Genomic DNA, 8,597 nt, shown 5'->3' with positions numbered 1-8,597 from the left:
TCACCTTAACTCGACACAAAATAAATATTATAAAGACGAATCAGGATAGGATGAAAGCACTGACAGGCAATATCCGTTTTGATGACTGTAGGATCCGCAATCCATCACTCTTTCAAAAAAATTAATAACTAGTCCTTATGAAGGTCTTTTATTGAATTAGATGTAAATCAAGGCTTAAGTATGTCATCAGAAATTCACCGAGAAGTATAATGTCGATTTCCGTTTAATACCAAACATGAGAAAACAGTGACGTGAGGAAATTAATGACTATATGATCATGCCGTTATATTGATATATTTGACAGAAATGGGTTGGTATCGTACAATACGTTTTCTAGTTCAGATGTATTGTCTCAGATGTTGTCCTTATTCCCTCTTGCAAGATATCTTTCACCATTAAAGGAGTTTTCCTTTAAAAAGTACAATTTCAAGGTATATATCACTTTTTAGGCAGCATTGCGCAAGTAAGGCCTTTCGTACGTAAATAACATAGACGATTGAATTTCATCATTCAAATAAATTACAACCGAAAATATTCGCGACAATCATCTCTTAAATTGCCTATTATACGGTTCTAAGACTATAAACTGCGCAATTTAACACTAAGTATAACGCCACACAAATGACGTAATCACAAAAGTACATTATTGAAATGACAGAAATAACGTATCAATATTCCATCTACCTTAAGATGTTCTACATTAGGTTTTTTTTCCTTAACGGTCTCTGTAAGGAACATCAAAATAGATACGTTTGATGTTTGATGTTGATATTATATAAGTCATTCTATTTAAACAATCAGGCTGTATAAATCAGACACTATGAACACTGTTAAAAGAAGTCGGAACGGGGGACGTGGTTGCATGGTAAGATGAGTGAAGTGCAGCCTAATCGTGAATAAAAGTCATTATTTTGGCAATTTTTATTAAATTTATTTCAACGCCCTAAGGATACAAATTACTCAATGCGTTCCATGTATTCTATTAAAACCATGAATCGTCCATATTTTATTGATATTCGTTGTTGTTCAAGTCATTTCTTTTAAATGTTCTTGTGGTTAACTTCTGTCTCAGAAAGAAAATTTTACTGTTAAGAAACTAAACTGCCAGGATTTGTTTTTATGAAATACTGTATATGGTTGTGTGACTCTATGCAAAAATTTATTGCAATGTAGGTCATCGTGTAAATATTGACATGTGTCAGCATTGTCTGTAATGCAGCGTATAAGCCATCAATGCTGCTGATACGGGCTATTCAAATATTCAATGCAATGAAAAAGACCATTCGTGACATTTGCCTCAAATCATTATAAAATCAATTCCAATATAATACATCAAGTTCTGTTATTTACAACGTACTTCAAAAGCTGCGTTCGCCTGCTATAGCAATGTTGTATTAATTAGCATACCTTGTATCATATCATATCATATCTGCTCGTTAATTATTAAAATTCCATTTCGTATTTTTCATATCCGTGTTTGGAATTTGATATTAAAACTGTCTCGCAAGGAGTCAGTTCACTTTAATATTTAAGGTGATGGCACTTGCTGCCAGATATTCACTTATTAATAATTAAATGACATATTTCATATTATTATTCGATTTGAAATAACAAATGTTTCGTAAGGCTATTATTAAAACTATAATGTGTTTGACCCTACCAAGCGACAAATGTAAGTGTGAGTAAAAAGGTAGGTCACACGTATTAATTAATTGATTTATTATATGTATTTTAATTATTCTTAGAGTGTATGAGTGGATTGTGGAGACGGTGTTTTCCGTCCTAAACCCTTAGGTCTGTAATACTAAACGATAACAAAATAGGATCACAGCAGAAATTTAAAACATTTTGGTGTGTTTGTATTTCCGTGAGTAAGACTGGTAAGACCAAACCAACTGTTCATTAACTATGGCCTAGGCATTCGTAACTTTAATAGTTCATATGGTAGAACCAGTTGCCAAAGATTCACTTATGAATGCACAAGTGGCATAGCCATAATAGAAAAACAAAACGGTAACATTTGATTTTAAATACATAGAAACGTTTCCAAAATAAATATGAATTTATGTATATACATGCTGTATTATTGATTTATGTTTTAGTTTGTACACATAATTATATTTAAGAAATAATCAAGACATCACACAATTTGAAAATGATCCAATCCATGCAAAGATGTGTTATAAACATCAAGCAAGCAATATTTTAATTTTAACCATGAAATCAGGTTTCGCTGTCTGCAATAAAGACATCTTTATGAACGTCCTATATTCAGAAGTATCAATGCTTGTGAAAATAATCAAAGCAGTATTGAAAAAAAAATATCCAAACAACAAATTGAAGAAAACAAACTATGACGTAAAGAGATCTTCACACTCATGTCGAGCGGTTGGAATCGGACTCTTACAAAAGATGAAATTCAGCAAACGTTTTGGAACAGGTATGAAACATTTGGCATGCTTGTTTTGACAAGGCCTAACATCAAAGTTTGACGGATCTATTGGTTGTCCAGGGGTCTTGTACAGGCGGATTTGGCTCAGTATTCTAACCAGGAGTTCATCTACGTGGTGATTAAGAGCGGCGGATGTTTAGCAGTATTTACTGCTATATTGTTTGGCTACAGATCTTCCCTCTAAAAAGTATAAAACCAATGTGTATGAAAAAACTCACATCTCATTGCACACGGTAGTATGTGTTTCATTGAATGTAAAAACAATTGCTAAGACAATAATGGGTTTATTTCACTTGTTTCAGCATCACATTTTCCTAGAAGTTATTAACCTTTCGCCAATGTTCCTTTCCAGTACGGTATCGGGTTCGCAATTTTACAATACGTATATTGTTTGATTAATTAATTCAATGATGGATCGTATACCATCATGTGTTCATACTGCAGGTGAGTTCATTGTTTAAGAAGAATACCAAAAACATATTTTGTATAAACGTATAGCGGCTGACTGTAACGTAGAAAGCCATTGGTTAAATAATGTCGAGCTAATCTAATCAAAGCTTGATATTTAAGTAAATAATGAAACCACTGCGTTGTTCGATATGATTTGAATGTTTTACTTCTAAATGTCTACAACGAATATAAATATACCATTATACCTCAAATTTTAACCAGAAAGAAGATGTGAATATGAGAAAAAATATCCGATACAATTACGGATACAATATTACTCCCAAATAGATTTACTACAATTGATACAATAATTGTTAAAATATCCCAGAAAGGATGAATAAATGTGTTTGTGCAGAAAACACGATATTTCTAGTATAGTAGATCACTGTAAATCATTTATTCATTTATTTTACATTTTCATCTATAAACTACAATGTTACAATCTTGTTATCAGTAATTAATATTTTCCATAAATGCAAAATTAAGGAAGTTGTTCAAGATTTGTCACTCAAAATTGATGTTTGTTATACATATGTATGTATTGATTTTGAATAAGTGTGTCACTTTAATCAAGATCAATGCTATCATGCCGTTTACATGTAATAATACTGTCAGAAGCCGATAAATAAATATTTCATTGTTATTGCCTATTCAAATATATGTTATTACTGATAATGATGCTCTCCGGTTTTCATTATAGGGACATTGTATAGAACACATTATGATGCAATGTGAATAGTTAAAAAGCCATTACAAATGTCTCCATATCACGTGCGCTTGGCAACAGACTGACACTGATTTATGGTGTCTGCAGAATAAAATGAGGAAATAGGCAAAAACATTCTTTAAATAAATTTTAAAATGGAACAAAGAGTAATACCTTCCCTCGTGACCTTTCTTTTCCTTACAAGGTCGATCTTGTTGGCGATGAGAATTGCTGGTTTGTCTTTAATTACAAGTTGATGGCGAACGTGATACATAATGTCAACAGCCTCCTGATAACTCGACCGATCCGTGACCGAATATACCACTGCAAAGGCGTCAACAGATTGGCTGGACATCTCCTGCATATGCAATAAAATGATTCTGGGAAATTCTTAATGTTTTACTGTTATGTAATAATCTGATCTGCAGCGAGAATGGTGTACCATTAAATAGTGTTAAATCAATAGTATGTATATTAGATATAGACCGATAAAACTAACTGTAATGTTAATATATTGATTCTGAATTATCTATGTCCGTTTGTGAACATTCGTATATTATAACTGTATCATGGTATTAAAATTGATATAATAGATACAAAATATTCATAAAACTTTTGATAAGAAGCATGCAATATTATCTGTAAATCAAATGGCCGGTCAACAATTTTTAGTGTGGACTCTTCCGAGTTCAACAGCACCGTCACAAAACTGCCTGTTTTGTCGTCATCTGAAACAAAAATATTTCATTATGATGCGCAATTTCATGAACACAAACTTGAAATCACTGAATGACAATATTTTCATTGTACGCAAACTGTTTTAATTATCGAAAAAAGTAAAACTGTATCCCATTGGAATATTTCTTTGCATTTTCAAGAAAGAGAGTACCAAAGGCGGTTCTGTTACTCAATTTTGGAAATGTTATCTGACTAAATTAAAGATAATTGATACAAAAAAGACTTGAGTTCACTCAGCGGACATTATATGTTTCTCTGTGATGTATGTTTTGCCAGGCAGACAAACGAAACAGCGAATAACAAGTTGGTTAAGGTGTTTTGTTCAAAACAAATAAACATTGATGCTTAAAATTTGAAATGAAGATCATTTCTGAGATTATGTTGTCGTTTTCTGCACATGCATATTTATCTTTAATTCCGTTATTGAAAACGGAAACAGCAACTATGACCAGTATTTGAGATACCAAGAAATGGTAATTATATAGTTGTGTACCGTAGACAGATATTTGCACAAATAAAGACAATACTGAGCGGTTTGTTGTCTTTCTTGCATTCCCAATTCCCAACATAAATATTTTTACTCGTGGCCAATCCTAGTATAAATCATTCTTTTGCAGAACGTTGCCTTGATTGTATTATGGAAACTCTTGAGGATATGTGCAATTGTTTTCGTTTACATCACAATTGGAGAAGGAACATGCTCAACAAGACAAATGGTATTCACATTAGACATTTCTCATTCGTGATAAATTACTCACCTACATTTTTGGTCATGCAATTCGATATGACACATAAAAAAAACCTCAATAGCAGACCGTCTTGGATTTGAAGTATTTCCCGCGTTGCAGGTTTAATTTCATAACTGTGACCAATTTCTTGTTTACATTAATTTAATGTTAATGGTGTTTCATGTTTGGTGGAAAAGAAGTATTTAAATAATCTACATATTACAACGCAATCATTACCAATGATTTCACATCAGCTCGTTTAATAACACTCAGTAAACATCCGATGCACGAATTAAGTAAAAAAGATATTACGTGATTATTTTTCCAATAAATAAATATATTTATTTGTTTATTCATTGATTTTTTTTTCTAAATACGCTAATTAATTCATAAACTCACAAAAGCACTAATGCACACCAATCAAACGTTTCACGAACATTATTGAACTCTTAAACTCATCTGTTTGTACAATGGAATACATTTTGTTTTAAATTTATTTCTGTCACTGTCCTTTCTTTCAGTTTTATAAATATATATAGATCTGATTGGCATAGGACCTTTCTTGTCGCCTCTGCAATAAACTGACAAATCCTGGTCCGTATTCACTAATGTCTTGAGTCTTAGTTCGAGGCACTTGCTCAAAAAACTGAATTCTTAAATGTATCAAGATGTCCAGAATATAACGCAAGTTGACGAGAATGTCTATCTGGTAATAGAACAGATCATATGACGCAGATATATCACGTTTGACCATAGTTACTCAGGAGTAGTATTTCAGCACCAAAATTAAAATATGGCTTTTCTGACCATGAGTCAAACTCAGTATCAGGACCTTTGTGAGTACGGGCCCTGGATGAAGAAGGGCACAAAAAGGTCTTCACTTATACCTTCTAAAAAGGTCATTTGCAACACTTCTTTTTACTCTTAATGAAAAGCATTAAACAATAATGTTTCCATTCCAGTTTCAGTAACATTATGTTTTAAACGCAATGTTATCAGATATTAAGTATTTGCAACACAAACTTATTGTGCCTATAGTTTACAATTTGTGTAAATGATGAGTAAGTTGTATTATTGATATACCCCATGCCTGTAGAATATACATATTTCTTTTTTCTTAATTAACCACATTTACAGGTTAGCAAAAAGGACATGGTTCACGTTCACATTTATAAACCTATTTTGTATGAGAAATAGCAGATATATCAAATCATTTTGTTCATTGGCATCTTATTTCAATTTTAGTAGCACCGAAGTTGACTCTAAACACTTAGATAACTGAATGGCAAGGCGTTCAACAGGTTTACTCTCACGTTTCATTTATGCTGAAAGATAAAACGTGACACAATATCTGAACACATTTGTCAGCCATTGATACCACGTATTTGAACTAATGCTCTCTCTCCTCTATTTACATTATTATTGCCCCGGCATTAACAAGTTAATTATCGATTTCCCGGTCCTTATGGCTTTGTAAAACTATATGGCGTTAAACAGGAAATAATTTATATTCGTAATGATCCCGTTTGGCCGAACACATTGAAGCTGGAAAACTTCCCGTAAATTTTCCAGCGTGGTGTTGAGTTAGTTAAGTGGATCGATAGAACTAGCAATAAAAAAGTAGAATGATCTTGACTTGAACGTCTGAACTATGTCGTATTTAGATGAAAGTCCACTAATATTTCAAGTGTTGTTTTAAATAAACAAAACATATAAGGCATCTCGGATGAGTGGAATTTTCTCAAATTAATAAAAAATGAGCCTTCGCATGTTTTTTTTGCAGTATTAAAAAATAGTTTTATATTTTTCGTAATCAATGACCACAAATATGAAATTCAACTTATATCATCAAAAATACTTTATATGTGCTATTAACAGCGCTAAATAAATAAAACGGCCGTCTTCCAAGCTAGTTATCAATCACGTAACAGCACATTATTTGGATTGTTATTGTACTAGTTATATATCAACAATATATATTGACGTATTTCATGATGGCTTCAAGGACACAATTCTTGATTTTTTATAATATTAAATACAAATTAAAAGATCGATTTCTTTCTTACCGTTATCTGCATCAAATGCAATGAACTCCGACGTCATGAACTGATTTGTCAAAGATGTTTTTCCTACACCTTTATCCCCAACCATGGCAACTTTATGAATAACTGTTTCAATAGAAGATCCCGTACTGTCCAAAGTTCCCCTTTCTCGGGATTGCGTGCGGTTGATTGTATGCATGCTGTTGTTGTATGATCTAGTTCCGCCATGTTCGCTATGTATAGCACTTTGAATGGAGTTTATACTATTAGAGCTCCGTTTAAAAGAGTCTCCTCTGTTTACAATGCCTCCCTTCGACGTTATTTTAAATGGCCGCACTCTTCGCAATGGCTGTTGGTCTGATTCCTTCTGATTATGAATATCGTCGAAAGATTCTGAGAGAAAGTTCCCCGAAGTTGATGGTAAACTGCTTCGTCTTGGTCGGCCAACACCAACATTTAAATGTTTTGGTCGAGGTCGGTTTCGGAATGAGCTTGAACGTCCATGGTGTGTTGTTGGATTTTAAATTGGAGTGATTTTGAGCAACATGTTCAGAATCTCGTAATTCCATTCTTCGCTGAAATAGTTGGTTCTTGTCTGCAATTGTTGGCTCCTCGTGATCCTCGTGATCTGTTTTGACGTCATATGAAACCTCATGGCGTATTGTGGGCACACTGAACTTTTGCTCAACTTTATCTGGATCCATTGTTGCATAAGTGAGTGAATAATACAAGTCCATGCACATCAACATCAAGATTGAAAATAAACAACAACAAAAACCGATCAAATCACGGCACTGGTATTTTAAAGCATTTCTAAATGTGTTAAATAATGTTTTGTAAACAACGATCAAAATATTCATCCAAGCTAATTATTCGCATATATTCCGGTTCTTTTATCAAGGACACTGTAACCTTATTTCTGTCTAAACCATTGACGAGTATACTTAATTCTTAATATTCATCAGATCAATACTCCAACTAGTAGTCTCTCCGATAGCAGATCCATTGTAGCATCGTCACAAAGACAATACCACCAGAGATATCCACTTCTAATATATACATGTTATAACGCTCTCTGGCGATCACGTGGATTTTCTTGACTAGTCAGTTATACTAAATGCGGAGTTATATTTGACGTAGTATTGCTTTTTTGTATGCAATTTGTTTTTTATTGGCTTTAGAAATTAATTGCATATCCAGGTGTCTTATTGTGCTAGAACTACAAGAACAGTCAAGATGTAAAACATTTAAGCAAATACCTTGGTAGGGAACATTCCTTAGAGAACTTGAACCCTGTTGGTTTAAAACACATGCTTGTATCAATATAGCCATATTGTGTCAATTATTCTTATTAATTAAGTCCGTCAATATCATTTTACATACGCAATATTGTATCTTTCTATACATCAATGAAACTTTAAAACATGGACCATATTGACCTTAATCAATTAAACAATATAAATAGTAAAGCAGTATAGTTT

General features: G+C 32.8%; 1 pseudogene; it reads right to left on the bottom strand.

The window, feature by feature from the left end:
* Positions 1-2,351: 2,351 nt before the first annotated feature.
* On the bottom strand, positions 2,352-7,820 carry LOC128244060 (GTP-binding protein REM 2-like; annotated as a pseudogene).
* Positions 7,821-8,597: the final 777 nt, after the last annotated feature.

The sequence above is a fragment of the Mya arenaria genome, chromosome 8 (assembly GCF_026914265.1).
Source record: "Mya arenaria isolate MELC-2E11 chromosome 8, ASM2691426v1".
Classification (NCBI taxonomy): domain Eukaryota; kingdom Metazoa; phylum Mollusca; class Bivalvia; order Myida; family Myidae; genus Mya; species Mya arenaria.
The sequence above is the reverse complement of the archived record's forward strand: the minus strand, read 5'-3'. Positions and strand labels throughout refer to the sequence as shown.